Source organism: Lissotriton helveticus, chromosome 4_1 (assembly GCF_964261635.1).
Source record: "Lissotriton helveticus chromosome 4_1, aLisHel1.1, whole genome shotgun sequence".
In the NCBI taxonomy this organism is placed as follows: Eukaryota; Metazoa; Chordata; class Amphibia; order Caudata; family Salamandridae; genus Lissotriton; species Lissotriton helveticus.
Window position 1 is genome coordinate 1,309,800,254 of NC_136063.1, and position 17,451 is coordinate 1,309,817,704.

The 17,451-nt window shown below is 45.9% G+C and overlaps 1 protein-coding gene across 3 annotated transcripts in view; it reads left to right on the plus strand.

Moving 5' to 3' along the window:
* Window positions 1-17,451, plus strand: part of HIVEP1 (HIVEP zinc finger 1) — a 530,052-nt gene that overhangs the window by 130,105 nt on the left and 382,496 nt on the right. The gene's annotated exons all lie outside the window — the stretch shown is intronic.

The following is a 17,451-nucleotide window of genomic DNA, read 5'->3' on the forward strand; positions in this document are numbered from 1 at the left end:
AGTGCCCCCTGTTTCTTCTGCACAATTGTTGCGTAACTTTTAGCTAAAGGATGCGCACATTATGGTTTTCCCTATATTTACTCTTTTTATAGCGTGCATTAACTGGCGCTGTCTCCTGACACGCCATTTACTCAGAGTTCAGTTAGTATGATAGCAAGCAGACATTTAGGCAATGGATATAATTTTAAAATATTTTTTTAATTGGGGGCACAAAGGGGACAGGAAGAGCAGGTTATACGCCACGCATCATGCACAAGTATTGTTCATGCATGACCCACGGTTTGACGATTCTTTTGGCTTGGTCGCACGGCTTGAAGATTTTGCCTTTCTAATTTCCTCCCGTGCAGACAGTGGCATTGTGTAATGTTTGGAATCCCCGGGATTTTCTGCAAGCCTGCATTGTCGAGGGCTGCCCTGGAAATGTAGATCAAGCACGAAAATAGGACGCCGTGCAGCCCGCTGTAAATCTGTAACCGGCTGACGTTGATAAACATTAGCTCAGCATAACCGGCATTAATTTCCCAGCAGAGCGGCAGTCGCAGCCAAGCCACAAACACACGCGCATTTTACATGAATGAAGGGAATGACACGCCTCGGTTATTCTTTCCAGCCCTGCTTCGGGAAAGGCCCGGTCTCTTCTTTCAGTTTCAAGGGCTCCTCGGTGTTGCTTTCAAAGATCCCATGCACAGGCCGGCTGCCTTGTGCACAGCATAAGGACATTTGGGATCAGTTTAATCGGCACTATTTGTAGTTTCCTCTGCTGAGCCTATTATGTAACCGAGTTGTTTTTTCGCAGAGCCACTTAAGTGCTGATGGGAAGGTTGACCCCCCTCCCACCCCCATGCACTTTACAACGCTGCCCTTGAGTGACTCATCTTTAGATGTTACATTTTTTAATACGTAGGGAAACGTAAACACAGACGCAGGACCTCTAAAGAAAATACATATTTACCTAGATACTAAAATGTGATTATTGATGAAATTTGGGTCCAAACGTGTATCCCTCTCATAGTCATTTTTATATAATAATTTAATACCGTAATGCACCCAGGCGCCGAGCAGTGCCAGTTTTGAGAACTAAAGGCTCGGGGGCCTTTACATGATTTGCCCTGGATGACTTAATCTAGATTCCTCGGGACAGTGGGATTGGCACTCCCCTCTCTCCAGCTTTTACAGCTGAGCCTTCCAGACCTTTACTTCCTCTAACTTGGAACACTGTTTTGTGTGTGTGTGTGTATGTGGTGGATAACGTTTGTGGCCAATGGTGATTTCCTTTACACCCACTGGTTTTGCTGATGTGCACAGAAATATTTTCTTCTAAAGCAACATGTCAGAGTCTCACTCGTCGGGTGTGAAATGTTCACCCAGACTTTGCTTGTTTGTTGCCCCCCCCCTGTTCTTCTTGGTGATGGTAGCCGTAGTCCGATGTTCATCATTGTAGAATTAGAGCAAGTATCAAAATGTGAGTTGGAAGAAAAAAAAATAGTTGGTCAAGCACATGATGAGGGACCCCGGCGTCGGGAAGCTTAAGGTTTTGGGCTGTGAAGTGTGTCAAATCTTCACAATATTAAATGATTTTTAGCGGAAATTGAAGTTGCTTCTCAATGAAATGTGCATGTAAATGATAGAAGCTTAACTACTGCAGGCCCGGTATGGCAGCACGGCCGCGCTAATTGGTGTTATTAAACGAGAAGAATGCACGGATCGTTAATTAATACGGTTTGAATAGGATATTGTTCCTTCTGTTTTGGATCTACACCTGGCCCAGGTCTTCGGTTGAGTAGTGGGCTGCGTGCTTCAGCTGCCAAGTGTTCATGGAGATTATTTTAATGTTTTCTGTAGCTCAGAATATGTCGGCTTGTGCCTCTTGAAAGCGCGCACACGCTGTTAGTTATGCTTAATTGATTTGCATAGACATGGTGTAGGTTGTATTTAGGGTCACTATTCCAGGGCAGAAACATAGTTCTGACTTGCTAGGGTAGTCATTGGAACAAAGAGTGCAGTATGTGGTGTGGATGGTTATTGGGGGAGAGGGGTAGCAGACAGGTGAGCACAGCAAGACAGTATGGCCACCTAAGCATTACACATTCCGTGACTCCTAACCAGAGAGTTCTACCTTGAAGGATCCTTTCTGAACCTATTTTTGAAGACTAAGTTGGTTAGATGTGTCCAGAGGCATTGACTCTGCCAGTTGTAGAGCACAGTACTTTTCCTTCTAAGTGTCTGAAAGCTGAAGTCAGTCTCTGCTGACTGTTCCCACCTTGACACTCATTCTAAAGAGTATCATTGTTTCTCTGTATAAGCTGATATAAACTAGAAGTCCCACTGCATATTTTGGAATGTTTCACTACATCTTAAAACTTTCTTTTTTCAAACCCTGGTTTCTATTCTCTAGGTAGGCCTTGCTGTGTATTACAGGTTGTTTGATGGTTAGCATTTCAGATCTCTTAAGATGAAAGGCGCTATCTATGCAAAGTAATAGTGTGTGGGAGCGACTAGTAGGAAGTCTGGTATTAAGAACGTAACCACCCTCTTCGCAGAGCCGCTGATTGCCAAAGGGGTGTATGACTATAGCTGATGTAAAGTTTATCTGGATCAGTGTTTCCAATGGGATGAATTTATGACCGGAATCAGAAGTGAGGCTGATGATAATGAAGTAACGTGCCTCATTAAATGCTAGATCTGGTATTCCGTAGAAAGAATTGAAGCATCCGGGCAGGCGATATTGGTAGATGTTGCATGTTCAGAAGATAAAGAAGTGTGATTGTATGGCTAGATTGGAGAGAGAGTGGCAGAAGGACGGGGCTGGCAGTGAGATATTCAGATGTTTACATGGTGGGACAAACTAAATGTGATAGAGAGAGAGGTTTGTGCAGGATGAGTAATAAAGACCAGATCTGGTGTCGTCAAATGACTGGCAGTGCGTAATGCAGTATTGTATAGAAAGCCAATAGGTGTGTACTACCCTAGGATAACCTCAACGCCAGACCTTTCAATAAGTGATGAAACCATAATATTTTATCAATTGCAGATCCAAAGGATTCAACCGCCTTTCTGCACTCTGTGTTTCTCTTTCCACCTATGCTGACATAAATCAGGAGGCACAGATTTATGACCTAATATTGAATAAGTTCAGCGCTTAATTGAACGTTGGCCCCCTGACAGAAGGTTGATAGGCCCGCTCTTCTGGATTCAGACTTTTGGCTTTGGCCCAGGAGGTTCACCTGCCTACGATAAACCCATCAAAAGTGTTTGAACTAAGTTCAATGTAAATAAGCTGAGCCATGTGTTGTCATCTTTTAATGTGTTGAGTCACTTTTTATAGCTTGCAAATCTTATGGATAATTACAATATTGTGCTTGCTTACCAGATATAATCGATCCTTTGAAGTTTTTATTTCGAGTAGAACCTTTTTATGATCCCAATGATCTTGTAAAATAACCACTTTCAGTCATGAATAGAGGCAGCTGGTTAGTGCTCAGTATTAGACTTTTTTTTTATTTAATCAAATTTAATAGAGATGTTCAAAGCAGTTCTTCTGCCGATGGTAAGAATATTCGAGCCTTCGAGAAAAGTACATGTTTGGAAAACATTGTCTTTTTAGGGATGCAACCTGACTTTGGGTTCTGTCTGTCTGGCACAGTGGGCAGGGGACCCGTGCCATTTTACACATACCTTACGGATTTCCATTTTACTTCTACTCCGTCTCAACGGAGACCGCTATGCATGTGTGTACATGTGACCTTTCGCGCTAATGTCTCGAAGCGATTTTATGATTTAATAGCGGGTCAATTGTTTTGTGTCTGCTGTACTTGAATTGATTGGTGATATTGGCCAGATCACGTGCACGATAAAAATGAGCACTCTTTGAATAGGTCAGCAGTAAATCGTGGCATGCTAGCGCTTATACTATAGTATATGATGTAGTTTATACCGTTGCCAGTGTTATTTTATGAAATAACCTTTTGAGAAATACAATACAGTAGACCGCTTTTACCGCACCAACAAATCAAATGCCGCTGACCCTGAACACTAGATGGCCAATGCCTCTGACATGTTGGAGGTACAGCCGACTCGGAACGCTTTAGTTGGCGCTCAACTGCCTAGGGACATTTTGATAAACTACAAACGTGATTAGACCTTGCTGCTGATCTACACGTAACGGAAAAGCGCACAGAATAAGTATTTCCATATTCCGAGGCTCGCTTTTTCTGCACACGGTTTTTGTGCCTTGAGGACGCTTGGCAGACAGTGGGATATTTTGGTTTTGTTTCTTTCCTTTGTATGTGACAGACTTGTGTGCGCAGGGCTTCTGGGCATCCGTGTTCTTATGAAGCACCATTTGCTATTTACTTGGATGTCACCGTTGCTCCAATTAATTGGCTTGTTTTTAAGCTCAGTTGGTGACCAGCGCGGTCTGTTTTTATTTTTTTTTTGGCACACCCAAAATGGTCGTGATGGAACCTTAAGATAATTTTCTATCTTGACAGTGCTATGGTAACTTAAATATCAGCTGATAGATATTTTTTCATTTGTAAGCAGTGGATAAACAAATCTTTACATTGCAACTATAATTTGCCCCCTCTTCTGATTTTGATTTTTTGAAATCGATTTGTATTTTTAGATGCTTGAAATATCGTGTTGCTGAGAATGGATTGGGGGTGGGGGTGTAAGTTCTGTGTGAGTATTGTAATTTGTTAGGAGTTTGATTGATATATATATATATATCAATCAATCAAACTCCTATCTATATATCTATAAATCAGTAAAGTAGCATCCCATATTTGTGTATCTATTTTGTAGGTTTTCTCGCCATGAACAAGGCCCACACAGTGTACATGTTATGAGGGAATAGAATAGTTTGATTGGTGTAGTGTGATCCCTACTTTAACCCCATTGCTGCTGCCGTCGGCCGTTGAACGTTCGGAGCACTACCTGGCTGGTGCTGCGAACGTTCAACGGCCGATGCGGCCCCATCCGTTTTGCGGAAGTGCCGCACTTCTGCAAAATTGGGGCCGCAGCAAACGGGTTAAAATAAGATAAAATATAATATTACAATGTGAAAAACTACGACTACCTGAATAGGCTCGTGTCTCAGTGGGGACCAGAGCCAGAATACTAAAAATACTGAAGCTGGCTTGTCTGAGTTCAACCACGCCTTCTTTTTTACTTCTGTTCCTTTCCGTCTCCAGCTGAACATTCATTGATCCCGGGGTACTAGGTGAGCTATACGCCTGATTATCAGTGAGTGATAGCAGCTGCCACCACCTGGCTTGCCCTGTGGTTCACCTGGCACTGCCTTGCAACCCCTGGTTTCAGGCACCATGAACGCAGCAGTAGGACCATCACTTAAATAAGGTGTAAGAACCCTGCATAGCTTTTGAAGTTTAACCAGAACTTCTTAGCTGTGAATAGAATGCTGATGTGGGGGTAGAAAATGGGCAGAGTAGTCCACCCTGTAATGCTGTTTGTCAGAAGGTTTGTGTTGTTCCTTTTGGTACCTCTGGCATTTTGGTAAATTGATGTCCTAGTATTACACAATGAAATGAAACTAAGGGGCAGATTACGATGATGTATGGAAATTTTCCGTCCGACTCAGTCTTGGAATCGGAACCGACCAATTTGCAGTCGTCGGTTTAGCCCGACAGATTACGATGTCGGATTCCTATAGGAGCTAGTGTTCCGACTGATAACACTGGCTCCTACGGCGAAATGTGGTGTGTGCGAAAAACACGGCACCCTGTTGCAGGTACCCCATAGTGCCTGCCACACTGTGCAGGATTTACTGGGGGGTCCCTTAGTTACCCCCTGGCCCCCAACTGGAGGCCGCAGGATGAAGTGGGGCCTGCCAGGGGCCCCCAAAGTCACTTTCCGACAGCCTTTTTGTGTCAGACAGGCTGACTCGGAAAGGTTTGGAAACCGACATCGCAATCGCTCGGTCGGAAACGCTATCTGTAGAGCTGTACGATGCGGGTCTGACCGACACGGATATTCTGAAAGTCAGTCAGAACCGATTCAGAACGAAAATCCTACCGCGAACATAGTAATCGGTCAGTCGATCGAATTATGAACCGACCGAGTCGGGCAGAAGGTTCCGACACGGTCTAGGAGAACTCGACTGTCGGTTGGAGCCTTTCTGCACGACATTGCAATCACCCCAAAGCATGAAAGGGCTTTCCACCTTTTTGGTGTTTTCTGCAATTTAATGCTCCTAACCTGCCAAAAAATTGGTCATCCAACCCATAAAACACCAACAAAATGCCTCATAGATGTCAAGAGAGAAATAGCTTCCCTATTGTTTACATCAGTTATAAGAGCTTTCTCATTCTTTGGTTTCATTTGAGCACTTGAGGTAACATGATAACGTTTGATTGTGTTTTCCAGGAGCTTTTGTTTTCTTTAAAGCTATGCTGACACACCAAGAGCTCACCTGAAGATGTCAGTTGGTAATTTGAAAATATTACCAGCAATCTATTCAGTTAACTTGCATTGCAAGTAGTGTACATAAAAGTTCCTCTTCCAAACAGTAAACCAGGATCAAGATGGGCATCATCCGATTGTATAACTGAGTGCCATTCCTTTGTGAGATTTTCCCTTCCGCATGTGTATCATTTTTAAATTATTGCATGTTACTCTTGTAAACCCCACCTCATCACTTTATGTTATACAGCCCAGGCCTCCCGCAACTGCATTTCGTTGTATAACCAAAGAATTGACTCACTCCTACTTTGTTTGTGGTTGTGGCACAGTTTTGTCTAGAGCCACAGTGTAGATCCCTTAATATACAGGGCATAGAGGTGAGGCGGGGATTGATTTTGATCCCTCAGCAATCTACAATTAGTAACTGCACAACCACCTCCTTTTGGTGTGTCCTAGTGCAAATTCCTGAAATTGGATGCAGGCAGTCAGAAGCCATCATGTGGTCTGATTTCGTCCCAGTAAATCCAGGTTCACAGAGATTTAACAGCTATGGGGTACTTCTCAGTTACATAGCCTGGAACTTGCATTTTGCTGTTGGTTTGCGGACAAAGACAGAATGTGGAGGGAGGGTTGGCGGATGTGATAAATATGGTATGAGGCACTTTACTCTGATCTCATGCTTGCTTCTCAAAATACGAGGGAACCAAGATGTAATTACGGCTATTCAAAGGGATTTAATAGTCCTTAATAAGAGTGTAAGTTCTCTCTTTTTTTCAGTCTCTGACCTGACATTGTTCAGTTTCTTTGCTTGGCCGATCTTTCACTCTTTTTCTAACTGAAGTAGTTGTGTTGATGTCGACATATTGTAGTTAGGGACTGACCACTGTTAATGTCTTCTGTGTAAGTCTTGTTTAGAATGTAGATACTGCTTCTGTTTACCTGTAAAAAAATGTCAAGTCTTCAGATGGCATGCAATGCAACTCATAGGCCAGGCACTGTGTAAATGAATGTCACTTTTACCTCTTAGCTGTATTGTAGACCGTTAGCTGGTAGCAGGGCTCGGCTTCTATCCAACATATCATACTAAGCACATTTAGAGTGGGTATGCTTCAGCAGATTCTCCTGACAGTGTAAACTAAGGCGCACATTCAGCAGTGGACCACTGCCTTGTGGCCATGGGGGACAGAAGGACAAATGGCCTTCTTATCTTTATAGGTGTTGTTCCCAATAGTGATGTTTACAGATGGAGTACATTTAGGTACTGTGTAACTGGTATACATTTTGATGTAGGAGGGCGAGTGTGATCAAGCTGCTTTCTCCCTTTGTTTCCCTTCAAGAGCAGCGCCTTGCAGAGCCTAGTGGGTGACATAACTGACTGTTATATTAGCAATGGGAGGGTTGTCTGATGGGCTTCATGGGCTGAGTTAGAGTGCCAATGTGCCCACTATGAGCAAGTGATGGGCTTGGTGTATGAAAGGAAAAGTCTTAAACCTCCCTGAGACAGAATGTTGTGGTGTTTGAGTGGGTCTGAGATGAGCTGTAGAGTATGCGGGCTGGTGCTTGCTCCATTGTAGGAGGCACCTCAGAATAATGGCACTGACTTTAATGGACTCTCACAGGTGGGATGGAACTGAAGTAGGATCATAAAAGGTGGACCCAAGGCTTTTCCTGAGCTGTGGGTGATTGATTTTTTTCACCCTCCTTTCCACCGTGGCAGCACTCAACAAGCATTGGCAAATCCAATAGGTCTCGCCTGTACAAGAGAGCTATTGCCTTTGGCAGTGTGTTTTTGCCATAATATACACCAGTGTGGCTGCTGTTCATCATGGCTAAAAGTTAGTGGTGTGAAGTGTTCTAGAGTGGAGTGGGAGTAGTTCAATGTCGTAGACGGGATTTATTGGAGTAGAGTGTCTTAGAGTGGGGTAGGGGGAGTACAGTTAAGTGGCAGAGAGTGGCGTGGAGTGGCATAGAGTGGGGTGGAGTGGAGTGAGCCTAGTAGAGTGAGTCAATGTAGTAGGATGGGTTGAATTGCAGTAGATTGGCGTGGATTGGATTGGGGTGGACTGGATGGGATGGGGTGGATTGGATTGGGCTGCATTGAAATGGTGTGGGGTGGATTGAAATGGAGTGGGATGGATTGGTGTGGGTCGGATTGGATTGGATTGAGGGGGCGAGGATTGGATTAGAGTAGGGTGGATTGGAGAGGGGTGACTGCAGTCTGGTGGATTGGGCTGAGGTGGATTGGACTGGAGTGGGTTGGATTGAATTAGAGTGGGACAGATTGGAGTATGTGTTGTGGCTGAACTGAAAAGGGGTGGACCATTCAATCAGTAGGTGGTCTTTTATAAAGCGCACAATTACCTCGCTTGAGGTGTCCCGGCACTAGAAAACAGACTAGAGAGGCTGAGCAGCCAATGCTATTACTACCCCTGATTAAAGAGACAGATTTTAAGGTTTTCCTAAACTCATGTTCTACTTCTAACAGATGCAGATGGCTAGGCAGTGTGTTCTATAATTTTGAAACACGAGGGAGCACACTCCTGACCTCTCAGCCGGGTCGCCCCTTCGCATTCTGGTAAATGCAGTTCATAAGATTCAGGACAAAGTTCGTAAGTATTACACCAAGGTTGGTGCAAGCATGTGCTTAGTATAAGGTGTCTCTAGACACAAGACATGGCTCGTGTTTCTGGATAGTATCCTTCATCAGTAGAGATCAATCTGGGGTGGCTAAGAGGCTGCCAAACAATCCCGGCTTCGTTGCCTCTCGGGCGCGAAGGTGCTTCACCTATAGCTCGTCAGCTACGGAGGCTCACGGGAGCCCTAAACAGGAAACAGGGAGGGAGCACACTCCTGACCACTCAGCCGGGTCGCCCCTTCGCATTCTGGTGAATGCAGTTCATAAGATTCAGGACAAAGTTCGTAAGTATTACACCAAGGTTGGTGCAAGCAGGTGCTTAGTATAAGGTGTCTCTAGACACAAGACATGGCTTGTGTTTCTGAATAGTATCCTTCATCAGTAGAGATCAATCTGGGGTGGCTAAGAGGCTGCCAAACAATCCAGGCTTCGTTGCCTCTCGGGCACGGAGGTGCTTCACCTATAGCTCGTCAGCTACGAAGGCTCACGGGAGCCCTAAACAGGAAACAGGGAGGGAGCACACTCCTGACCTCTCAGCCGGGTCGCCCCATAATTTTGCTGTCCTTACCGTGAAGGCCTGCCCCCTTGTGGAGTCTTTGTGTATCATGGGCCACATAGGTGATTCAGCTGATTTGCTCTTCGGTTCCGTTTCTGTCGATATGGGATAAGCCTCTGCCTGAGGTAGCCAGGGCCCTTGCCGTGAGTGGCTCGAAAGGCAAGGGTGAGTGCCTTAAACTCTATCCTCCTGGGCACTGGGAGCTAGTGTAGCTGTCTCAGGTGCGGGGCAATATGATGGCAAAAAGGGACACGCTGCTTTCTGGGCTATTAGATTTGGGGCCTCTAGTTGGCAGAGGTAGGTGCCTTTGACCAAATAGGGACCCTTGCGTCTAGTCAGGGTAAGGGGCTACACTCCTAAAATAACCCCTGCTCATCCCCTTGGTAGCTTGGCACGAGCAGGCAGGCTTATCTCAGAGGCAGTGTGTAAAGCATTTGTAAGCACATACAGTAATACAGTGACAACACTACAGATGGACACCACACCGGTGGTATTATAAAAATAAGTATTTCTATATAGACTTAACACAAGACCAAACGACAAAAATCCACAATACTGTACTCAAAAATAGACTTTAAAATGGTAGAAAATAGCTCAGTTCTCTCAAGTTGTAAATTCGACACTTTACTCTCAAAGTACCTTGGATGCGTAACGCAAAGAAAACAAAAGGGTCGTATGGAAGGTGTTGCGTCGGTTCCTTTCACGCAGGGTAGTGGATGCATCGGTTCCTTACTGCTGCGCAGAGGAGTTGATGCTCGCTTCCTTACTGTGTGGGGAGGTGATGCACTGGTTTCTTACTGCTCTACGGTACGATGCGACAAGATGGCACCTCGATGCGATACTTCTCTCCGGTGCGATGCGACAAAATTGCATCTTGGTTACGGTGCGACAACGTTGATGTGATGCGTGCATGCCCGACGGCCGTGCGGCGACTCGATGATCTTTGGAACTGCGACAGGTCTGCGACGTGCTTCTCCGGCGATGTGATGGCGACCTCTGCGGCGGCGGCATGCTTCTCTGGTGATGCGCCGTTCTTCGGCGGTGCAATGATGACAGAGGCAGTTGCGGCTCGCTTTTTCGGCGATGCGACGATACAGCTTCTGCTGCGGCGGTGACACGCTTCTTGTTGTTGCGTCGCGCTCCCAGCGACACGCAGTCTCTCAGAAGGCCCAGCACAACAGCAGGCACTTCAAGACTGCGGAACAGACGCCGATCCCCATGGATTAATTACCTAGAGGGTCGTGACAAATCATTACTTACAGGGAGTGCTATCGCAGAAGGAATACTAAGCCTTCGTTTCAAGCCACAGGAATCGGACCATGTTGGCCTGGATTCATCATTGGATAACGTTAAGACTTTTTCAGCAACAGTCCAACCCTCGTTATTTTTCCCCTTTGTCAGTCCTCAGATTTAGCCACAGGACATTGGCCCTGTTTCTTTGCTTTAGCTTGGAGGGGAATCCAATCCTCAGTTTTGTGACTATGCCACAACGCGTCTTCCCTGAATTCAGCAGATAATCTGGGCTGCTCCCACACTACGCGGGACGCCTCCTTCAGTGGCTGTCCACCCGTCCTGATGAAGACCTGCCGTGACACACCAGTGTTGCGTTGCTAGGGTCAAAACAAAGACATTCATCTTGGTTCAGTCTTAGAGCTCTCTGGGTCCCAGTCTGGAGCTGTTTAGCCCTTCCCAGAGAGATTTTAACAATCTTTTTCCTGACCATTCTTGAGAATTGTATATATATCTGTACATAGGTTCACAATTGTACATATGCACTACGTCACCTGCACTGATGTCACTCTGAAACACTTGTCACTTTTTGTATTTTGACCTTTTTGGACAGCTTGTACTAAAGCATATTCGTGTTATTTAATGAAAGTATTGAACATTTGATAATAATAATTTTCTAGCAAGCACTTCTAAGTTTTTACATTTTCTATGGTGTTCCAACTCTTTTTGGTTTTGGGGTTGTTGTGTACATTGATCTGCCTTCCTTACATTGATACTGGATACATGAAGTGAATATAAGTTTCCATTGCTCCAATTATCGTGAATAATTTTGTTCAAAAAGCAATTGATGCTCCCCAACAGAGCCATTGTAGTCCACTATATACTTACCCAGGCTCTGAGGGTTACTGGGTTACCCCATTTGGTTGACCTTGGCACTTCAAATCCCAGCAAGGGAATTCAGGGGGAGCTGGTTGGTGAAGTCTTGTATCCCTGAGACTTCAGGCAGGAGGCAAGCTGAAGTACAAGCCCCTGGAGAGTCTTCTTCAAGTTGATGAAAAGCACACTCAGTCCTCTTCTCCTTTCTTTGGCAATGAAGCAACCACTGCACACAGCACAGGGGTAGCCTCCTCCAGCTTCCTGGTTCTTCTCCTCAACAAAGGTTCGTCTTGATTCCCAGAAGTGATCTAAAGTTCTGGGTCCCCTCTTTTATACACCAAAATCCTTTGTCTCTGAAGGCAGAGAGTGTATGTGCCTAGTTCAAACCATTCCTGTGCAGTCCTGGAGCACTTTGTTTACAGGACTCCTTCTCTTCCTTTGACAGTGTAGGCCAGGGACATCAGACGCATCACAGGAGGTGGAGCCAGCAGTGTAGAAGGCAGGCACAGCCCTATTCAAGTCCCAGGTGCTCCCCTCTCACCACTCTACATGCAGATGGGTCTATTCAGCACTGTGCTGACTCACCCTTTCTCCTGGAATCCCCCAGCCCTAGTCACTCACAAACCATACACGGAATACACAACCTAGCAGAGGCAGGCTTGGACAGTTAGACAAGAAAATACCTACTTTCTAAAAGTGGTATTTTCAAATACAGAATGTTAAAACTAACTTCACTAAAAGATGTATTTGATCATTCTGAGTTCAGGCATACTAAACTCAATTTTCTACCTAGTTCCCTAAGTCAGTTAGGATTATAAGATGTTCTAATCAAACTGCCCATTCTGGCCTACGGGGAACCGGTAGCCTTGCAATAGTGAAAAACGAAAATGGCTGTAATTCACTATCAGGACATGCCACACACTTCAGGGCATGTCCTACCTTTTACCTACAATGCATCCTACCCGTGGGCATACGTTAGGGGTGACTAATATGTAGAAAATGGAAGGTTTAGGGACTGGCAAGTAGGTGCACTTGCCCAGTCAACATGGCAGTACCAGACTGCACACAGGCCCTGCAATGGCAGACCTGAGACACACTTTACAAGCTGGGTGGCACAATCAGCGCTGCAAGCCCACCAGCAGCATTTGATTTACAAACCCTGGGCACACACAGTGCACTGTACTAGGGTCTAACAAGTAAACCAAACGAGCCAATCATGGAGTCACTAATCCATACATCAATTTACCGTAGGGAGCACTTGCATTGTGGCACTAAATAGGAGTGGCACAGCGCCCAAAAGCATCTAAAACCAGCAAAAACATAAGAGGCAACAGCAAAAAAAATAATGGAAGGGAGACCCACGCCAATGGTGCCAGGTCTAACATGGACCATCTGCAGCCTGTGGATCAGGTAGGCAGGCAACCCAAGGTAGAGGCAGTTGGCACAATCCAGCTGAGAGGCTACCAACGCATGGACCATAATCTTACTGCTCTTCTCAGGCAGAAAAGGTGTTCATTTTCCTGATAGATCTCATTTTCCCTATCAAGCAGCAGAAATTTGCTAGTCTTGCACCGTAAAGGAGAGGTCCGTCTCCCACTTATAAGATTTTTGGCTGAGTCCTTCGGCACAGGCGGGGGCCCACCTCTCCCAGACACCAAAGGCACGAGGGGGGGGGGAGAGAGAGAAGGGGGAAGAGCTGCTTGACTAAAAAACAAGACCTCCGTCTTGTCTGCATTTAGTTTCAGACAGTTTCCATTCATCCAGATTGCAATGTCTTTTAAGCATTCCTTAAATTTATGAAAGGCTGCAGCAGAATGTTCTTTAAAAGAGAACGCCAACTGAGTGTCATCCTCATAGGAAACTACGTTTCCCCTCCATTTGGCAATAAGAGCAGCCAAAGGGGCAAGGTAGATATTAGAGAGCAGAGGACTCAAGGCGGATCCCTGAGGCACTCCACATAGTAGTGGTTTGAGTGAGGAGGAGGACGGGTAAAGGAAAAGTCGTTGGCTGTGGTCTTCAAGATACGACTGGATCCAGTCAAGTGCTACCCCCTGAACACCAAGATTATTTAGACTTTCCAACAGAATTGAATTGGAAACCGTATCAAATGCAGCTGATCGGTCCAACAGCACTAACATGGCAGAGGTGCCACCGTCAGCTGTCACTCTCACTGACTCGGCTACTCCTACCAAGGCTGTTTCTGTGCTATAGTTTTCAGATTTCCTCCGCAGGATCCAGTTGTTGAATCAATGGTTCCACCTCTCAATGTCACCAACACCCTGATAGTACATACAAGGTGTTCGAGCCATTAGGTGAGAGAAAAATAAGAAAGAGAAAAAAAAGAAAGGGAAAGGAAGGGGTCAGCAGGGAAGGGAAACCTGAAATGACAAAAGGACACCTTCATAAACACCACTGATATACATACATGCTACACTCACATATTCTCGCTAATAGGAGCTATGTATACCTGCTTAAAATAAAAGAACCAGACCCTTCAATGGAGTTACAATCTTCTCTCTCCGCTACTGCCTTAGGAATTCCTAGGGGAATATAAACAAGAAGCATATAGATATATAGCCACTGGTATTTCTGTGGAACATCTAAGCAAGTACACAGTTGTGAGACTATCACTGATTAGAACCTACCACTGAGCAGCATGGAGGCTAGAGAACTAAGGGATTCTGTAGAAATAAAAAGGAAAGAACTCAAAATAGAACAAAGCCAATAGTCAGAGTTGTATGATCAGGACACGGTAGTGTGTAGGAGGCAAGAACCACAACACTCCGCTCCTCTCGGTCCAGATAAGGTAATTTCTTATCAGATACTGAATGATACTCCGAAATATAGGGACGCTACAGTAACGCGTAGTTGCGTCCACTACTGCGCTCTGCTCCCTTCACCCAATACTCAAAAAGTCATGCAAAATACGGCAGCGCATAGTTCCTTTCACCACAGCGTTCCGCTTTTGTATTTGTACTCCAAAGTTGATTAAATGTCTCAAAACACGGCAGCGCATAGTAACCTATACCACAGCGGTCCGCTTTTGCCAGACATTAACATTAATCCAAAGTTGATTAAATGTCTCAAAACACGGCAGCGCGTAGAAACCTCTACCACAGCGCTCCGCTTTTGCCAGACATTAACATAGCCTCTACTCCTCGGTATCTTCAGAGAGGGAAAGCACACTTAGCCTGTAAACTCCAACCCAAACAAGACTCTAACGGAGCAGTCACGCCGCCTCTAACTTCAGAAGCGGTGATCAAGTAATACAACACCACAGACACCCGCTGCCTCTTGCAAACGGGTTCTGTGAAAGTACTGTCCCTGCAATAACCGGAAAAATCTCCAGGAACTGCAGAACAAAGAGAAACACGAGTCGGTGTGTGTCCAGGGAATCCTACCTCGAGATGCGATACCGACAGTAGCCCCGAACTTGCTGGAAACCAGGAATCGACGTGCAGAGCAGCCGCTCTCACGCCCGGTACAGAAACTGGAACCAGAATAACACGCACCAGGAAGCGTGTTCCAATTGCTAAAGTAACTTCCTGGCTGCGCCTCAAAGGATCATGGGTGATGTAGTTTGAACAGTGTTATTGCGCAATGCAGGCGCAGTTGAGCCAGAACATGACCGTATGTCCCCCTTCCTAGCGCCTTCTCGGCCCAGGCCGCAAAGGAAAACGGCGATGGTAAGAGCGAATTGCAGCAGGAGCATGCACATTCCCCACAGGCTCCCATGAATCGTCCTCAGCTGAGTAACCCTTCCAAGAGACCAGATACCACAAAACGCCCCTCTTTACCCTTGAGTCCTTTATGCTCCGGACCTCATACTCAGACCCAGCATCACAGACCACAGGCGGAGGTGCACGCCTTCTGGCAGAATGAGCAGATTTCAAAAGGTTGCAATGAAACACAGGATGTATTCTGAGCGTACCAGGCAGCTTCAGTTTGTATGCCACCGGGTTAATCCGCTTCACTATGGTGTAAGGCCCTATGTACCTGGGATGAAATACACTGCGTAGTTTGAACCTGATGTTGCGAGTTGATAACCACACTCTGTCTCCTAGTTTATAAACCGGACCCTTTATCCGGTGTCTATCCTCCCATTTCTTGTATTCCTTCTTTGCCTGTAGCAGATGAACCCTGATCTTTCTGTGTATGTTGTGCAGTTTTTGCTTCTGACCCAAGACAGTGGGTTGCCTAGACACCTCCTCAGGGATACGAACCGGAAGGATTCGTGCATCAAAACCATAGGTAGCAAGGAAAGAAGAGACCCCCACAGAACAATGCCACGCGTTGTTATAAGCTACTTCGGCCATCCATAACATAGAAACCCATGAATCCTGGGCATCTGTCGCGTAACAACGGAGATATTTTTTCAGCATCTGGTTCAAACGCTCTCTCTGCCCATCAGTTTGCGGATGGAAGCTGGTGGAGAGCGAGGAATGGATCCGTAAAGCTTGGCACCATATCTTCCAAAATCTAGCAACGAATTGTGGGCCCCTATCTGAAACAATAACCTCAGGTACTCCATGCAGTCGGATAACATTGGTCAATAGTAATTGTGCCGTTTGGCTTGCTGTAGGGAGATTCACACAGGGGATGAAATGCCCCAATTTAGTGAGACTGTCTATGACCACCAGGATGGCTGACTTACCCTGGTCAGGGGGCAGTCCGGTAACGAAGTCTAGACTGATGTTCTGCCACGGTCTTCTTGGTGTAGGCAAAGGCATGAATAGGCCTTTCTTTTTTCCAGTTACATTTTTGGCTCGTGCACAGGCCTCGGACTATTCTATGCATTTGGCTACATCAGTCTTTTCAGTTTCCCACCAGAAATGTCGTTTCATGAGTTGTAAAGTCTTTTGTACGCCCTGGTGACCAGCCAACGGGGAGTCATGGCACCAAGCAAATGCCTTCTTTTGCAACGCTGTGGTCGGGAGATACAACCGGTTGTCCTGAAAAGGCAATCCTGGTTTCAAAGAGCAATTGTTACCCTTTGTTGCCCAAAGAACCAAGGCATTCTGATTCTTTGTCTTGCGAATGATCTCCAAAAAGGAGTCTGCCTGAATCACGCAAACCACCCTTCCTGGGTCGACGATGGCCACCATGGCTTCGTTATTCTCCTTATCCTCAACCTGATCTCTTCGGGAGAGGGAGTCTGCTTTCAGGTTATCCACCCCTGGCCGGTAAATGATGGTGAAGTCATACTCTGAGAAGAATAGCATCCATCTCATCTGTCTCTGGGTGAGATGACGGGCTGTCTTCATGAACTGAAGGTTTCTATGGTCGGTGAAGACTGTGACTGGGAATCTAGCCCCCCATAGATACTGACGCCATTCTTGGAACGCCCTTTTTATGGCTAACAGCTCCTTCTCGGCTATGGTATAATTCTTCTCTGGCTGGCTCAGCTTTTTTGAGAGGTAAGCTACAGGGTGGAGTTGTCCTGTGTCTTTATCCCTCTGGGACAGGATGGCCCCTATGGCCTCATCCGATGCGTCTGCTTCTACGATATATGGGTATTCTGGCTTTGGGTGGGCAAGAATAGGAGCGGTGGTAAAAGCTGTCTTCAAATACTCGAAAGCTTCCGCTGCTTCTGTCGACCACTGGAATTTAACCCCTTTCCGGAGCAACCTTGTCAGGGGCACAGCCACCTGTGAGAACCGCAGAATAAATCTGCGGTAATAATTGGCAAAGCCTAAGAAGCTCTGTACTTCTTTCACACAGGTGGGGGTAGACC